Genomic DNA, 15,711 nt, shown 5'->3' on the forward strand with positions numbered 1-15,711 from the left:
GCAAATTGACAGCGGTCTTTGCCTACATAACAACAGTGGCTGCACTTCAAAAGCATTTCATGGACTGTGAAGCACTTTGGGACACCCTGAGGACATGTAAGGCACTATATAAAATGCAAATTCGTACTTCTTGTCTGAACAGTTTGGTTAATTGTGGCTGATCATTCACCAGAGGAGAAAACTGGCTGAAACTCCAAGTAACCACCAAAACTTTGCCTGCAGTGTATTCCCTTGCTGCCCCTCTGCTCCACCTCCTCTCCTTTCCCTACACATTCCACTTGCTGCATTCTGGACCAGAATTATCATAAATATCAACAGAAAAGTCAACAATCTCACTAATTTAACTCCCGGTTTATATCGACAAAATTGATAATTTGGGAACAGAGATACCTGTTAAGTAACTAGACATGAGCGAGGTATATGACTGAGCCCCAGCAAGCAAATCTTGATCTCACTCTATTATAGTGACCTTACAACATTCCTATCTTCCTCCTAAGCTCTAAATTACAATAACAACAACTTGCATTTATATAGTGTCTTTAGCATAGAAAAATGTCCTGCGGTTCTTCACAGAAGTGTAATCAGACGAAAATGGACTCCAAACCAAAGAAGAATGTATTAGGAGGGATCCCTATCCCTACATGCTCTTCCTCCTTCCTGCATCCTCACCGTGTTGAAATCAAGACTCAATATACAGTCTCCTACCCCAACTCATTTTTTACAAGAGCCTCAAAGCAGATTGCAGGCCTGCAATCAGATCATTGGAGCCCTGCATCAGGGTACTTTCCAGAGGATTCCCCAGCACGGTGAATCCAGACAAGACATACTCATGGACATTGGAGCACAAGGTCTCTACAGCATCAGTTAGTACATTCCTGAGAGAACTCACAATTGCGCTTAAGACCTCCGTTAAGGGAGCCCCTGTTGCAGATGGCCTTGCAGATGACACGTGTTCTAGGGTAGACTGCACTTCCGTGAAGTGATCAAACGGCACTGCACAGATACAGATAATGGGCTCCGTCACACGAGCTGAAACACCTTACAGGATGCTTTGCAAACTCTCAAATGGCTCCCTGAACTTACAGTGCTCAGAAAGCAGCAGCCTTTATATTCAGATCCTGGATGGCACCAGTCCCGGAATTTAGCAGCTTGAGGATGGTTCTTCAGCTGGCTGATTGACCAGCTGCTTCTTGGTTCTCTGCTGCCACCTGCACTTGCTCCTCTTCACTCATGCTGCATGTTTCAACTGATGGTACTCACTTTAGATTTAAACTGGAATCCCCAAGAGTGGATATTCCTGTGCTGTTGCTTGCTACAGGTGGAGTAAGTGCTGCTATATGTTGTGAGGTGGTAGGTTCAGCATCCTCCTGGCCTGTAGCTTGCGGTTCTTCAGGGATACCTATAGAAACACAAGAGGAACAAATATTACAATGATTTCAGCAATGCATTCCTTGTAACAAATGTTCCTTGCCAAATGTGCCATGCTGTGATTTGTAATGAATGTAAGTTTGTGATTGACTGAGTGCCTGAGTGTGCGTAAGATTAGGGGAGGAAGAAAAAGTGTCAGTCATGATTAATGGCTTGGAAATGCAGAATGCCCTCTCCATGACCCTCTCCAATTGGCCCCACCAATTCCAAGCCAATGATTGTTTATTTCCTCAAGATGGGTTAGGGCTTCAGATTAGAGGATCCTTATTGGATTCTCGCCTCTCCCTTATATTATGGGCTTATTTTCCCTTTGAGAATAAATGGGTTGGTGAATTGCTGGAAGTTTGACAAGTCCTGACTCTGACAGCATATGGCCACCATCCCCCGAAAGCATGAGTCAAGGAACATACTGCAGGAATGTCGTTGCTGATGGACTTCATTTTTCTGAAAAGTGAGCACAGCATTGGAAGGTATCCTTAGAAGCTTTGAAAGTGTGCAATGCATGAACATGCGTGACCTTGCCACTGGGTGAAAAAACCTAATGATCATCGCACATCCACAACCAAGATGCAGCTGGTTGAGCCGAAAGTGTGTGCAGCTAATTGTGCTCTATCTGATTTAGGGGAGTGCTTCTTACTGACTTTGCATTCCTGAAATGGAAAATGTTCCCACAATAACGCATTCACCTCGATGAGCACTAAATTTTCAAAGGAGCTTTTTAAAAAAAAATTTACACGATGGTACTTATGGCACATTTCCTGCCCCCATTCCTTGACAGGGTTGAAAAGAAGGCATTTCCTTACATGGTGACGAGTGCTGCTGTTATTAATGAGCTGAAAAAATGAAGCAAGGCAAGGATCTTCCAATAATCTCAATTTAAGGATGTTCTGCCATGCTTGATTAGAATGATTAAGGTTGTGTTCTGCACACAACGGTACAATCCAGGCAAGCCTGTTCATAATATATCATTCCACAAGTTCTGGTCCTCGAAGGGTTAAAGGTACACTGAAGTGCCAATGTATTTATGATGGCCAAAGATAGGGGCAAAGACCCTTTAAATGAGCTGGTGATATAATTCTCACACCAGGTAGAGTTAGGCAATTTCAAACAGCTCAGCCTTATTAGCTCAAACCACTTTTATTTACTTAAATATTACATACCTAGAACAAGGAAAACAGAGCTTGGACTATTGGAATGTGAGCCTTGTTCTGTTCCCAAAGTAAACTATGATAACAAAATAGTTGCAATAATTTTTAGGCATGATAATTACAAGCAAGAACTTCTGGATCATAATATTAACTTTGGAGCCAACACTTGTCTAACTGTACAGTGACACCCCTGCTCCTCCATGCAAATAAGGAAGGAATGACCAATGATTCTCCCAAAGGACTGCAGCCGTGTATCACGAGGCCCTGAACGGCTCCATTAGGCTGTCTCTGGTGGTCCCTACAAAAACAGTATTACAACAGGGGCATGTTACAAAGAGGGTGCTTTATATTAGGGAGGGAGATTTTAGGCTGGCAGCGTAATGGTGGGACTTCCTGGAATGGTGTGAGCGCATCTCACGTTGCACATGCGTGGAGCGGACCTGCCATTATTTTCATGGCACCCCTTCCAAATTCCAAGCAAACCTTTCAGTTGCGGTGAGTAAAGTCACAGAAGACTCCAGGCTGCATGCACTTGCACTCTTGTTTTGAGAGGCAGAGTGGCCAGTTGCGTAGCAATAGCGGGGTTCTTGAAACAGTCAGCACTCCACCAACCTCTATTTTTGCAGGAAAAGGGAGGCCATAACCAAAGGGATAGGTTATCAAAAGCCAGTGGCAGCCACAACCTGAAGTCCCTAACCCACCTGGGGGAACTCAGTTTGGAGACTTAGGATCAAATGGAGAGAGTTATGCAAGTGGCTAACTCACATCTCCAGGCTGTTAACCATCAGTGCTGCTTTATCTTCCTGCCATGAATTTGTCACACACTCAGACATTCTGTAAATAGAAAACTTAGCAGGCAACAGAACATCTTAGCACATCATGTGTTGGCTAATGAAATGTGTTACTAGGAGTGTGTTTGAAATGTGTTACTAGAAGTGTGTTTAAAATGTGTTACTAGAAGTGTGTTTGAAATGTGTTACGAGGAATTTGTTTGAAATATGTTGCAAGGAGTGTATTTAAAATGTGTTACTAGGAGTATGTTTGAAATATGTTTCTCAGAGTGTGTTACTAGGAGTGTGTTTGAAATGTGTTTTTTTAATTCATTCATGGGGTGTGGACGTCACTGGCAAGACCAGCATTGCCCATCCCTAATTGCCCTTGAGAAGGTGGTGGTGAGCCGCCTTCTTGAACCACTGCAGTCCGTGTGGTGAAGGTTCTCCCACAGTGCTGTTAGGAAGGGAGTTCCAGGATTTTGACCCAGCAACGATGAAGGAACGGCGATATATTTCCAAGTCGGGATGGTGTGTGACTTGGAGGGGAACGTGCAGGTGGTGTTGTTCCCATGTGCCTGCTGCCCTTGTCCTTCTAGGTGGTAGAGGTCGCGGATTGCTGCAGTGCAAACTGTGGATGGTACACACTGCAGCCACAGTGCCCCGGTGGTGAAGGGAGTGAATGTTTGGGGTGATGGATGGGGTGCCAATCAAGCAGGCTGCTTTGTCCTGGATGGTGTCGAGCTTCTTGAGTGTTGTTGGAGCTGCACTCATCCAGGCAAGTGGAGAGTATTCCATCACACTCCTGACTTGTGCCTTGTAGATGGTGGAAAGGCTTTGGGGAGTCAGGAGGTGAGTCATTTGCTGCAGAATACCCAGCCTCTGACCTGCTCTTGTAGCCACAGTATTTATGTGGCTAGTCCAGTTAAGTTTCTGGTCAATGGTGACCCCCAGGACTTTGATGGTGGGGGATTTGGCGATTATAATGCCGTTGAATGTCAAGGGGAGGTGGTTAGACTCTCTCTTGTTGGAGATGGTCATCGCCTGGCACTTGTCTGGCACGAATGTTACTTGCCACTCATCAGCCCAAGCCTGGATGTTGTCCATGTCTTCTGCATGCGGGCACAGGTTGCTTCATTATCTGGGGGGTTGCAAATGGAACTGAACACTGTGCAATCGTCAGTGAACATCCCCATTTCTGACGTTATGATGGAGGGAAGGTCATTGATGAAGCAGCTGAAGATGGTTGGGCCTAGGACACTGCTCTGCGGAACTCCTGCAGCAAAGTCCTGGGGCTGGGATGATTGGCCTCTGACAACCACTACCATCTTTCTTTGTGCTAAGTATGACTCCAGCCAGTGGAGAGTTTTTCCCCCGATTCCCACTGATTTCAATTTTACTAGGGCTCCTTGATGCCACAAACGGTCAAATGCTGCCTTGATGTCAAGGGCAATCACTCTCACCTCACCTCTGGAATTCAGCTCTTTTGTCCATGTTTGGACCAAGGCTGTAATGAGGTCTGGAGCCGAGTGGTCGTGGCTGCAAGCAGTGTGTTTGAAATGTGTTACAAGGAGTGTGTTTGAAATGTGTTACAAGCAGTGTGTTTGAAATGTGTTACAAGCAGTGTGTTTGAAATGTGTTACAAGCAGTGTGTTTGAAATGTGTTACTAGGAGTGTGTTTGAAATGTGTTACAAGCAGTGTGTTTGAAATGTGTTACAAGCAGTGTGTTTGAAATGTGTTACAAGCAGTGTGTTTGAAATGTGTTACTAGGAGTGTGTTTGAAATGTGTTACAAGCAGTGTGTTTGAAATGTGTTACAAGCAGTGTGTTTGAAATGTGTTACAAGGAGTGTGTTTGAAATGTGTTACAAGGAGTGTGTTTGAAATGTGTTACAAGGAGTGTGTTTGAAATGTGTTACAAGCAGTGTGTTTGAAATGTGTTACTAGGAGTGTGTTTGAAATGTGTTACAAGCAGTGTGTTTGAAATGTGTTACTAGGAGTGTGTTTGAAATGTGTTACAAGCAGTGTGTTTGAAATGTGTTACAAGCAGTGTGTTTGAAATGTGTTACAAGGAGTGTGTTTGAAATGTGTTACAAGGAGTGTGTTTGAAATGTGTTACTAGGAGTGTGTTTGAAATGTGTTACAAGCAGTGTGTTTGAAATGTGTTACTAGGAGTGTGTTTGAAATGTGTTACAAGCAGTGTGTTTGAAATGTGTTACAAGGAGTGTGTTTGAAATGTGTTACAAGCAGTGTGTTTGAAATGTGTTACAAGCAGTGTGTTTGAAATGTGTTACAAGGAGTGTGTTTGAAATGTGTTACAAGCAGTGTGTTTGAAATGTGTTACAAGCAGTGTGTTTGAAATGTGTTACAAGCAGTGTGTTTGAAATGTGTTACAAGCAGTGTGTTTGAAATGTGTTACAAGGAGTGTTTGAAATGTGTTACAAGGATTGTGTTTGAAATGTGTTACAAGGAGTGTGTTTGAAATGTGTTACAAGCAGTGTGTTTGAAATGTGTTACTAGGAGTGTGTTTGAAATGTGTTACAAGCAGTGTGTTTGAAATGTGTTACTAGGAGTGTGTTTGAAATGTGTTACAAGCAGTGTGTTTGAAATGTGTTACAAGCAGTGTGTTTGAAATGTGTTACAAGGAGTGTGTTTGAAATGTGTTACAAGGAGTGTGTTTGAAATGTGTTACTAGGAGTGTGTTTGAAATGTGTTACAAGCAGTGTGTTTGAAATGTGTTACAAGCAGTGTGTTTGAAATGTGTTACAAGCAGTGTGTTTGAAATTTGTTACTAGAAGTGTGTTTGAAATGTGTTACAAGCAGTGTGTTTGAAATGTGTTACAAGGAGTGTGATTGAAATGTGTTACAAGGAGTGTGTTTGAAATGTGTTACAAGGAGTGTGTTTGAAATGTGTTACAAGCAGTGTGTTTGAAATGTGTTACAAGGAGTTTGTTTGAAATGTGTTACTAGGAGTGTGTTTGAAATGTGTTACAAGCAGTGTGTTTGAAATGTGTTGCAAGGAGTGTGTTTGAAATGTGTTACAAGCAGTGTGTTTGAAATGTGTTACAAGCAGTGTGTTTGAAATGTGTTACTAGGAGTGTGTTTGAAATGTGTTACAAGCAGTGTGTTTGAAATGTGTTACAAGCAGTGTGTTTGAAATGTGTTACAAGGAGTGTGTTTGAAATGTGTTACAAGGAGTGTGTTTGAAATGTGTTACAAGGAGTGTGTTTGAAATGTGTTACAAGCAGTGTGTTTGAAATGTGTTACTAGGAGTGTGTTTGAAATGTGTTACAAGCAGTGTGTTTGAAATGTGTTACTAGGAGTGTGTTTGAAATGTGTTACAAGCAGTGTGTTTGAAATGTGTTACAAGCAGTGTGTTTGAAATGTGTTACAAGGAGTGTGTTTGAAATGTGTTACAAGGAGTGTGTTTGAAATGTGTTACTAGGAGTGTGTTTGAAATGTGTTACAAGCAGTGTGTTTGAAATGTGTTACAAGCAGTGTGTTTGAAATGTGTTACAAGGAGTGTGTTTGAAATGTGTTACAAGGAGTGTGTTTGAAATGTGTTACAAGGAGTGTGTTTGAAATGTGTTACAAGCAGTGTGTTTGAAATGTGTTACAAGGAGTGTGTTTGAAATGTGTTACTAGGAGTGTGTTTGAAATGTGTTACAAGGAGTGTGTTTGAAATGTGTTACAAGCAGTGTGTTTGAAATGTGTTACAAGGAGTGTGTTTGAAATGTGTTACAAGGAGTCTGTGTGTAATAGGAAACACATTACTGATATCAATAAATGTTTGCACCTATTGTCTTTCCATAGGTTTGGCTGAGGAGCACCAAGTTGCAGGACCTGAGTATTTGGGGCATACACCTCACAACACACAGCAGCACTCACTCCATCTACAGCAAGTTTCAGCCAGGAATATCTACTCTGGGGATTCAGATATAGAATTAGAATTAGAGCAGTGAGCAATGGGTGAGACATAGCATGAGTGAGGAGGAGCAAGTGCAGGAACAGCAAAGGAACAGGAAGGAGTTTGCCAGAATGGACAGAAAAGTAGTTGGGCTCCCTTACAGGTGTGCGATCCTCCCACCCAATGTTCGTCTATTCGCTGTTCATGACAATCCAGGGCCAGGAACTGGAAAATCTGAAGATGCAGAAAGAATAACACAAGGGTTGTGGGAAAGAGGAAAAAAGATAATGCAGTGGAGATGAGATAGAAAGGGATGTTTTAGACAGTTCAGAGAGATATATAAGAACAACAAGGCAATAATATTGTGTGATTTTAACTATCCCAAGATAAACTAGTATAAAGGTAATATTTGTGGTCAAGGTGGGGACACTTTAGAATGCATACAAACCTGCTTCCTAAATCAATAGGTCTCTGGTCCAACAAGGAATAAAACATAGCTTGATTTAGTTATGGGAAATGAAGTGGGGCAAGTAACTGATGTGAGGGTAGGAGAACAATCGCAACCACAACATTGTTAAGCTCCATAAGACAATCGAAAAGATTACTGAAGAGTCAAAGATAATGGTGCTGAATTGGAAACAAGGTGATATTCAGTAAGATAAAAAGGAATATGAGGCAAATTAACGGGACAGAAAAGTTAGCAAACAGGATGACAGACCAGCAGTGGGAAACTTGAATATGGGACGGATTGAGTATTAAATAAATGTATTCCTAAAAGGCAAAAAGGGGGTGCTCAAGGGGTAGAATTCCTGGATTAAAAGAGAGATTAAAATTAAATTGAAACTTAAAAGGGTGGCATATGCTAAAACTAGCACCAATAATATGAAAGAAAAACATGAGGGCACTATTAGCAGAACAGAAAGTGGATAAGTCACCTGGTCCTGATGAGATGCATCGTCAGCTGTTTCTATTCTGTTCTTTTTACACCTCTGTTTCTCTTACACCTTTGCCTCTCTTATCCTTCTGTTCCTCTACCCCTCTGTGCCCCTTACTATCTGTTCCTCTTACATCTGTGTGCCTGACACACAGTATCCCTTTTACTGATGCATGCCTCTTACCCTTCAGTGTTTATTGCTCTGCGGTGTCTCTTACCCCCGTATTCTTGTTACCTTTCTGTTCCTCTTACCTTTCTGAGTCTCTTACTTTTCTGTGTTTGTTACCATTCTGCATTGCATACCCATCTGTTCCTCTTGCCCTTCTGTTCCTCTTACCCTTTTACACCTCTGTGCCTGTACCTTCTCTTTGCCTTCTGTACCTTTTACCCTTCTATTTCTCTTATTTTCTGTGCCTCTTATGTACGTACACTTAAACTGCAACCAATCTTGTGTTCCTTTACACACATGAAGTAAAACTCTAAGCCATCAATATAAGGTTTTACCTCACACACATGGATTTCTCTGCAAAAAATGTTGACCTTTTGAGAACTCATTGCTTCCTGCCCCATCTCTTTGAGTAACTTTCACCCTTTGGTTAATTTATCCTTGTCTTTTCACCCTGGAGCCATGCCTCCCTTTTTCTCATTTTGATTCACATTCTCCCCTTCCTGTTCATTTGTCTCGTTGTGTCTGCTCTTTCTGCAGTCATACATCTGCCTCAAAGCCAGGAGAAAGATTAACTCTTTCCTCAGATCCTGAACTGATTCATCTGGCACTCTTAGAGACAAGAATAGCGACAGATCTAGCAAGATGAGAGTGAGACTGATTAAAATTGCAGAGCACAGCAGCGAATAGGAATAGGTCATAAGAAAAAAAATGCAGATGCTGAAAATCTAAAATAAAAACAAAACATTTATCACTGGATTAGCAGATGGAAACACTTTACACAGAACCATAGTATGAGTTCTGTTTGCATATCTCGTCGAAGTACTAGGGCCCCTGTGTTGAGGTTGATAACGATCCTCACAAGAAGAAGGGACACAGAGTTAATGAGCAGATTCTGCGAAAGCTCCTGCTTTCACCATAAAATTGACCCAGTCACAACCTACGTTCAATCTCCATATGTGGGTTAGAGTTCATTGCATTGCAGTCAGGAATAAGTCCCCATTGGAGAGAATCATGCCCCTAAGTAAGTGAATCGTGTCACTTGGGTGGATTGTCATCTATTATAAAGGTATCTGGAATGATATTGAGTCCTAGCGATTGCACTTTCGTCTTGTTCCAGCTGACCTGAAGACCAAGGCTGGATGCCTCTTGGTCAAAAATTCATAAGGATTCTCTGAGGAGGTCCACAGTTTGAGCCAAGGCCTCTGTGTCATCAGCCAAATCCAGATCTGTCCACATATAGTTATTGCCCAGGCTGGTCCCATATCCACGTTAATCTGTTGTTGACTTCATGATGTAGTCAACACTTGACATTAATAAGATTGGGGTGAGAACACAGGCCTGACGAAACTAACAGGTATTAAACTCGAAAGGCTCAGAAAGCATTTTGTCAATACAGTCCCGGCTACTAGTGTGGGCATAATGCTCTCTGATTAATGATGTAATTTTGGTAGAGATACATAGAGATTGTAACAGGAGCCATAGGCACACTCTATTCAGTGAGTCAAAAGCTTTCTTTCAAAGTATAATAACTCGTTGTATCCACGTGTTCTGGCTCCCCAAAGAGAGCAATTTCTTTTTTAAAAATCTGAGAACAAATCATCCCCCTTACCAACAAACCAGTTGCTTCATTTCCCTCTGAACCCCAGAGGCACGGCATAAGGTTTATTTCTGCGTTTCAAGCCTTGTGTTTTTAATCGATCTAGTTGAACACCTTGCCGCACCTACCTTCAAAGAATAGTCACATAAACAACATACAACCAGCGTCAAAGCCATAGGTCCTCCCTCAGTAAGGCTATTGCCTCCACTCGATTCCTAGCCATCACATACACTTTATGTACTGAGTCTTTGTCTTGCCTCCTGTTTTGAAAATTCTGCTTTTACCCTATTGTTGTCTCCATAATGTTGCCTTTGGTACAACTGGAAATTGAGGATCCAGATGGAGATGTCAGCTGTCGTTGAAAAGTCCTACCTACTTGGCTCAATTAGGCTTTTGCTTTCCCAAGCCTACTATCTTTCTAAAACATTTTTTTATGAAGACATATAATTAAGGATATTCCCAGGATTTGGAAGACACTGGAAGGTCCATAATTACCTTGAAAGAGAAAACATTCATAGTTCTTTAAGTCAGTCTCAAGAAGTCAGCTATGTTTCTCCTTTCTCTTGAAAGTTTTCTCCCCTTCTTCTTTCCTGAAGATGCAGGCATCTTCCTGGGTGACAGTTTCACTGGTGGTGATCACCCGCCAATACCATACCCAAGTGTCCATTCTTCATGTGTGAACCTAGATAGTGCATATCAATGGGCTGTTCTACCACAGAGGATATCACAGAATATACTGACCTTGTCTTCACTGACAGTCCCACACGTGCATTTTTCCAGCAGAGGCACTGGAGAGCGATCAGGATTGGGAGCCCTAGTCAGAGATGCTGTGTCAGCTATAATGTTCACATTGTAATGCCCAACTAAGATTAGCTAATATAACACAAACCAGGGATCAAGTGTAGGCTCAAACTGTATTGCTAAGTGCTGATTTAGACAATGCTTTTTCTCTCTGAGGCGCAGGGAGAGTTAGGAGCGGTGAGTTTTTAACCCTGTACAATGTTAACAAAACATTCCCAGTTTTTGACCGTGATTCAGTAGCTGCTGCTATTGTGCATTTGGATCTGCCTGGGTGGAGGGGGAGGGCAGAATATGCACAGAAATGTGTTATTGAAGTGTTTATGGAGCAAAACAGGAGGGTCTGTGTTTTAATACCACATTATTGTATAATATGAAACATATTTATGTCACAACTCTTGGCCTAGTCTGGTCTGGATTCACTTTCAGTGAGGGAATTACCACAAGACTTCAACCAGGTGAAATAAATACACCAGCATTGCCTGGATGGCATTACAGACTATTTTCTTTGCTGCTCAAAGTCAGCATGAAACCCAAGTAAAAACGGAAACAGTAAGCTCCTGAAGAATGTGGCCTACATCGAGCAGTCAGTGCCTGCTAGGCACAGCAGTCTGGCCGCCGATTAGTAAACTAGGTGTAGGGTACTCAGTCCACTCTCCATGTTAGGCAAAGGGACTGCCAGGAAAAATACTGCACTATTTTACAACACAATCAATATTTGGAAAACATCTTAGCGAATCTCAGCTAATTAGAGCTCAGGTATAAGAGAAACATGTACTTATATAGCATCCCAGCCCTTTGTGTGCAATGAACTACTTTGAAGTGCAAACACAGCAACCACTTTACATCCAGCAAAATCCCATGAACAATATTGAGATGAATAATCAGTTAGTTTGTTTTTGGTGGTATTGGTTTAGGGAGGAGTATTGGTCAGGACGTCAGGATATTTTCAGTGAGCTCCTTCAAATAGAGCTATGGAAACTTTAATATTCACCTGAACCACTAGGAAAAGTAGACGGGGCCTCAGTTTAACATCTCATCCAAAGAACTGCACTCTGACATTGCAGCATTCTTTGGTACTGCACTGAAGTGTCGACCTTGATTGTGCACTTAAGTGTTGGAGTGAAGCTTGAATGCTGAGGCAAACTGACACTGACTTGTGTTTTACAAAGAGATTTTTTGAGACACATCTTGATTACGTTCAAGGTGCAATTCCAGCAAGTGTAGGTTTCCTCACTGGAGACACCAGTACTGAGGTGTGTAAGAAGCAAAGAGCAGTGTTGTGCAACTAGCCCTGATTTGACCAGCTTACCGCCATTTTTAAAAAGCAACAGGTGACCCCAAATTAGACCGCACTTTGATTTTTCTAAATCCCTGAATTGTGACCCAATTCTATCCATGAATTTACTTTTCCAAGTTTTCCCACTTAGAGCTTATAATAGTTTGCTATGGAAGTAGTTAAAGCAGATACCATGGCATCTTTCAAGGGAAAACTGGATAAATATTTGAAGTACAGGAAGGTACAGGAGAGAATAAGACAGTAGGATTTATTTTGGATTGCTTTAGCAAAGAGCCGGCACAGACACAATGGGCTGAATGGCCTCCTTCTGTGCGGTAAACGTATATGGTCTAAGAAATATGTCCAATATCTAGGAGGGAAATAGCCCTGGTGGAAATTCAGCAATATTTTTCTACCTGGTAAGGCCTTTGCCCGCTGAGCTAGAACTAAGCCTGATAATGGGCTGGTGTAGCTGTGTTTATCACTACGTAACGGCACAGAGTTCCTGTTTATTCAGCAGGTTACTCACTGTGTGATTCTACAACTTAAATATTGGTAAGACATTGGCCCCAATTTTCAAATAAAATCGCGGGTGCGTTGGGGCGGGGAGGTGGGGGGGTGGAGGGGCTGCGAAAATTGGGAAAATCCCGAGCGGTTGAGGAAGCCGGCCCAAACCCGCCGACTTCCGGGTTTCCCACAGATGCACCTGTGTGTGCACGCACTTCCCGAATGCGGAAGTCCCACCGGCAATTAAAGCCAGCGGGATGATATTTAAAGAACCAAATGTACCATTGAGGTACTTAAGGTACTTTATTTCTGACATAGTAGATCATAAAATGAGTTTAAACTTACCTGGGCGGCTTTTCCAAGGCTTCTGATTTATGCCGAAGGGCCGGATCAGGCAAAAATAAACTAAATAAATTAAATAAAAAACCATTGCACAAAGTTAAAAACAAAATAAACCTACTTTTCCACCGATGTCACCTGCACCCCCCCTGCTCCGATGTCCGATGTCCCCCTCTCCCCATGATGTCTCCCTCTCCGATGTCCCTCTCAGCCCCCGATGTCTCCCTCTCCGATCACCCCCTCTCCCCCCCGATCTCCCCTCTCACCCCCCCGATCTCCCCTCTCACCCCCCCGATCTCCCCCTCTCACCCCCCTGATCTCTCCCGATCACCCCCATCCCAAATAACCTTCTCTCACCCACCCCCATTCACCCCCTCCCGATCTCCCCCCTCTCGCCCCGATTTCCCCCTCTCTCCCCACCCCCCCCGATCTCCCCCTCTCCCCCTCCCCCGATCTTCAGCACCCTCCACTCTCAGTTCCAGGGCTGGATGACGTCTCTCTCTCGCTCTCTCTCTCTCTTTCTCTTTCTCTCCCCCTCCCTCGGCGTTGCAGCTCCTATCGGCAGCCAGCCTGTCAACGCGAAATCCGGAAACAACTTTACTCACCATCAATTACATCGTGATCACGCTGGAAAATGGAAGTTTTTTTTTATTTGGGCTTGCCACGGGCACCTTCACCACCCCCGCCCCCCTCCCCGCGGCCATCCTACCACCCTTTTAAAATCGAGTACCTTGTCTTCAGCTTCCACCAAAAATCCTGTACCGCAGCTGCTCACTCAGGTTGCTTTTGACAGTGTGGAACTGCAGTGTCCTATTAGACTCTGAGCTAAGCTTTAGATATCATAGTCTATCCATCATCAAAACTGCTTACTTGTACTTCTGTAACATCACCCACGTCAACCTCTGCCCATACCTCACCTTCACCACTGCTGAAACTCTTGTCCATGCTCTTTCTACTTCCGGGCTTGACTTATCCGATGTCTTCCTCACTGGCCTCCTGAACTCCACCTTACATAGCCTGCAAATCACTGCCCATATCCTGCCCCACATTAAGTCTTGTTGCCCATTACCTTGTCCTCGTCAACCTCCACTGGCTTCCCGTCCTCCAATGCATTCAATTCAAAATCATCATCCTTGTTCACAAATCCTTCCAGAGCCTTGGCGCAGGCTACCTCCGCAATCTCCCCCAGCCCTATATCCCTGCCCATGGCCTTCGGTCTTCTAACTCTGCCCTCCTGTTCATCCTATCCCTAACTGCACTCCACCATCAGTGGCAGGGCTTTCAGCTGATTTGGCCCTAGTCTCTGTTACTCCCTTTCCTAAATTCCTCTGCCTCACAAGAAGCAGCACAGATCACCCATTCTGCCTCCTCTTCCACCCGAGCCTAAGGCAGTGCAAGGGAGGAAGGGATTTAAGATGAACTGAATCTGCCTGCAGGGCCATGACAAGAGATAGTGCAATCCTTACAGCTAAAGGAAGCAAGTGTCTACATGGAGGCTGGATGCAATAACTCATTAAATGATCTGCAGTGTTTACATTTCAGTTAAATCTCAAATCACATTCTCACTTGTGTGTCTCTTTCTGTATCAGACTGTACAGAGTTGGCGTTTATTCAGTGTGATTATTGTTTTTCTAGTTAACTGTCTGGTTTATCTGACCTGAAATGTTTTTTTTTAATCTTCTACTGCTTATAACACTGAGGGGGCAAGGTCTCAACTGTTTGCTGACTTGCCACCACCTAGAGCAGCACCTGAGGGAGTCAACAGATGAACTGAATTCATCCAATGTGGACTCTCTGTGAAAAGACTGTTTAAAGCAGTCTAGTTTTTATTTTATAAAGTTCTATGTAAGTCACGTGGAAGACATATAGATTTAATGTTGCCCCACTCTTGTATTTGATGGTTTGAAGGTGTGTTGATGTGGTGCAGTTTAGTTTCTTTTAAAGTGTGAGCTAGCATGCTGACATCTTGGCTTAGTAGTTACTCTCTTGCCTCTGAGTCAGAAGGTTGATAGTTCAAGTCTTGCTCTAAAACATATGCTAGGTTAGCACTTCAGTGTAGTTCTGAGGGAGTCCTGCATTGTTAGAAGTTATTCTTTAGCTAAGATATTAAACTACAATGCTGTCTGATTGTTCGGGTGAACATTAAATATCCTATTTTCTGTTTTTATTTCAGATTTCCAGCATCCGCAGTATTTTGCTTTTGATTAAATATCCAGTGGTACATTTTGAAGAAGAACAGTGAGTTCTCCTGGTATCCTGACCAACAATGAACATAACTAAAACAGATTAGCTGGTCATTCATCTCACTGCTGTTTCTGGGACTGTGTGTACATACTGGTCGTTGTGTTTGCATACAAAATAACAGTGACTATACTTCAAAAGTACTTCACGGTTGTTAAGCATTTTGGGGCATGCTGAGGATGTGAAAAGTGCTATGTAAATACAAATTATTTACTTTTTCTTCTTTTGATTGACAACATTCTATCTGACAGTAGCACAGGAACAATAGTAAGTGGTGGAAAAAGAGGGTTGTGGGATTAGTTAGCGTGGCAGGAAGTCACATCACACGTTACTGAAATAAAGTCAAAGTTGCCACTTGCATCAGTCGATGTGAAGCTGCTAGCAACAAATCCAATCAAATAGTTGGATTCATCTCGAGAATATTTGACTGTAAATCAAAGGAATTATTCTAACCTTGAAGAAGGCTATGTTCTTTGTGCCAAGTATAGCAAAACCGTAAACACGTTTATAAAGAATCTAGCAGACGGGGGAAATCTTCATCTCTCATATAGATCATTGCTCACTGGCACAACACAAAGGAGAACCTTCACCACAC

At 42.8% G+C, this 15,711-nt stretch overlaps 1 long non-coding RNA gene across 1 annotated transcript in view; it reads right to left on the bottom strand.

Annotated features, from left to right (window-relative positions):
- Positions 1-1,192: 1,192 nt before the first annotated feature.
- The window catches only part of LOC137342393 (uncharacterized), a 75,579-nt gene continuing 61,060 nt past the window's right edge, over positions 1,193-15,711 (bottom strand). Inside the window, exon 4 of the long non-coding RNA XR_010967247.1 lies at positions 1,193-1,399. This is a non-coding gene — a long non-coding RNA (uncharacterized lncRNA). The remainder of the gene's footprint in view (positions 1,400-15,711) is intronic.

The sequence above is a fragment of the Heptranchias perlo genome, chromosome 25 (genome assembly GCF_035084215.1).
Source record: "Heptranchias perlo isolate sHepPer1 chromosome 25, sHepPer1.hap1, whole genome shotgun sequence".
Classification (NCBI taxonomy): Eukaryota; Metazoa; Chordata; class Chondrichthyes; order Hexanchiformes; family Hexanchidae; genus Heptranchias; species Heptranchias perlo.